Here is a 2,500-nt window from a genome sequence, read left to right on the forward strand (position 1 = left end):
GTGTGTGAAAGTAGGCGGTGGGGATGTGGATGTAAGTAGGATGGTGTGTGTGTGTGTGTGTGTGTAAGTAGGCGGTGGGGATGTGTGTAAGTAGGATGGTGTGTGTGTGTGTGTATGTAGGCGGTGGGGATGTGGATGTAAGTAGGATGGTGTGTATGTGTGTGTTTGTGTGTGTGTGTGTAGGCGGTGGGGATGTGTGTGTAAGTAGGATGGTGTGTGTGTGTGTGTGTAAGTAGGCGGTGGAGATGTGTGTGTAAGTAGGATTGTGTGTGTGTGTGTGTGTGTGTAAGTAGGCGGTGGGGATGTGGATGTAAGTAGGATGGTGTGTGTGTGTGTGTGTGTGTGTAAGTAGGCGGTGGGGATGTGGATGTAAGTAGGATGGTGTGTGTGTGTAAGTAGGCGGTGGGGATGTGGATGTAAGTAGGATGGTGTGTGTGTGTGTGTGTGTGTGTAGGCGGTGGGGATGTGTGTGTAAGTAGGATGGTGTGTGTGTGTGTGTGTGTGTGTGTGTGTGTGTGTGTGTGTGTGTGTGTGTGTGTGTGTAAGTAGTCAGTGGAGATGTGTGTGTAAGTAGGATGGTGTGTGTGTGTGTGTGTGTGTGTGTGTGTGTGTGTATGTAGGCGGTGGAGATGTGTGTGTAAGTAGGATGGTGTGTGTGTGTGTGTGTGTGTGTGTGTGTGTGTGTGTGTGTGTGTGTGTGTGTGTAAGTAGGCGGTGGGGATGTGTGTGTAAGTAGGATGGTGTGTGTGTGTGTGTAAGTAGGCGGTGGGGATGTGGATGTAAGTAGGATGGTGTGTATGGGTGTGTATGTGTGTGTAAGTAGGCGGTGGGGATGTGGATGTAAGTAGGATGGTGTGTGTGTGTGTGTAAGTAGGCGGTGGGGATGTGGATGTAAGTAGGATGGTGTGTATGGGTGTGTATGTGTGTGTAAGTAGGCGGTGGGGATGTGGATGTAAGTAGGATGGTGTGTATGGGTGTGTATGTGTGTGTATGTGTGTGTATGTGTGTGTATGTGTGTGTAAGTAGGCGGTGGGGATGTGGATGTAAGTAGGATGGTGTGTGTGTGTGTGTGTGTTCATCTCACTGCATGAGTCAGCATTTCCCTGAGAATCTCCTTTCAGATTGGTCAGATAGCACAGCCCCCCTCCAGTAGACTGTTCCAGTTTTGGGGTGCACGGTAAGAGAAGGAGGAGCGGCCGGATACTTTGTTGAACCTTGGGACCATGAACAGTCTTTTGGAGTCTGATCTCAGGTGATAAGTGCTGCATGTGGTAGGGGTGAGGAGCTTGTTCGGATAGATGGGTATCTGGCCCAGAAAGTATTTGAGGGTGAGACAGGAAAGGTGAACTTTGCGCCTAGACTCGAGTGATGACCAATCTAGTTCTTTGAGCATTTCGCAGTGATGTGTGTTGTAGTTGCATTGGAGAACAAAACGGCATATTGAATTGTAGAGGGTGTCAAGTTTGCTAAGGTGGGTTTGGGGTGCCGAGCTGTATACTATGTCCCCATAGTCGATAATTGGCATTAGCATCTGCTGTGCGATACGCTTTCTGACCAGGAGACTTAGGGAGGGTTTGTTCCTGTAAAGTACACCTAGTTTGTCATAGATCTTGGTTGTCAGGGTATCAATGTGCATCCCGAATGTTAAGTGGGAGTCAAACCATATACCCAAGTATTTAAAACTAGTAACAGGGGCTAGGGTGGTGTTAGCGTTGGTTCTGATCTGGAGCTCAGTCACTGGGAGCTTTAAAATGTTGATCTTGGTCCCAAATACCATTGTTACAGTCTTGTCAGTGTTTAAAAACAGTTTGTTTTGGGAAATCCAGTTTTCGAGTCTCAAAAAGTCAGACTGAAGTATGTGTTGAAGGTCAGAGAGGCTATGGCTGTGTGCATATAGGATTGTGTCATCTGCATACATGTGCATTGAGGCTTCCTTACAAGCTGTGGGAAGATCATTAATGAACACTGAGAAGAGTAGGGGCCCCAGAACAGAGCCTTGCGGGACACCACAGATGATATCCAGGGGGTTGGACTTAGAGCCTGAGATAGACACATGTTGGGATCTTCCTGATAGGTAGGACTGAAACCAGTTTAAAGCAAGCTTCCCTATTCCAGAGCTCTGGAGTTTGTTAAGCAGGATAGCATGATCAACAGTATCAAAAGCCTTTGCAAAATCTAGGAATACTGCACCAGTGAGTTGTCCCCGTTCCATTCCACACTGGATTTCATTGCAAACTTTTAGCAGGGTAGTTACGGTGGAGTGTTTGGGGCGAAAGCCAGATTGGAATTGGCTAGGGAAATTTGCCTTGGTATAGTAATCGCTTAATTGGGAGTGGACACATTTTCCCATGACTTTGGATAGTATTGGGAGAAGAGAGATTGGGCTGTAGTTTGAGACTGTGTTTTTGTCCCCACTTTTGAAGATTGGGACAACTCTGGCAGTTTTCCAGCCCTTAGGGATATGGCCAGCAGACAGGATAGAGTTATCTATGGAAGCAAG

At 47.4% G+C, this 2,500-nt stretch overlaps 1 protein-coding gene across 2 annotated transcripts in view; it reads right to left on the reverse strand.

Annotated features, from left to right (window-relative positions):
- The window catches only part of SLC25A1 (solute carrier family 25 member 1), a 28,350-nt gene that overhangs the window by 16,019 nt on the left and 9,831 nt on the right, over positions 1 to 2,500 (reverse strand). The gene's annotated exons all lie outside the window — the stretch shown is intronic.

The sequence above is a fragment of the Ascaphus truei genome, chromosome 13 (genome assembly GCF_040206685.1).
Source record: "Ascaphus truei isolate aAscTru1 chromosome 13, aAscTru1.hap1, whole genome shotgun sequence".
In the NCBI taxonomy this organism is placed as follows: domain Eukaryota; kingdom Metazoa; phylum Chordata; class Amphibia; order Anura; family Ascaphidae; genus Ascaphus; species Ascaphus truei.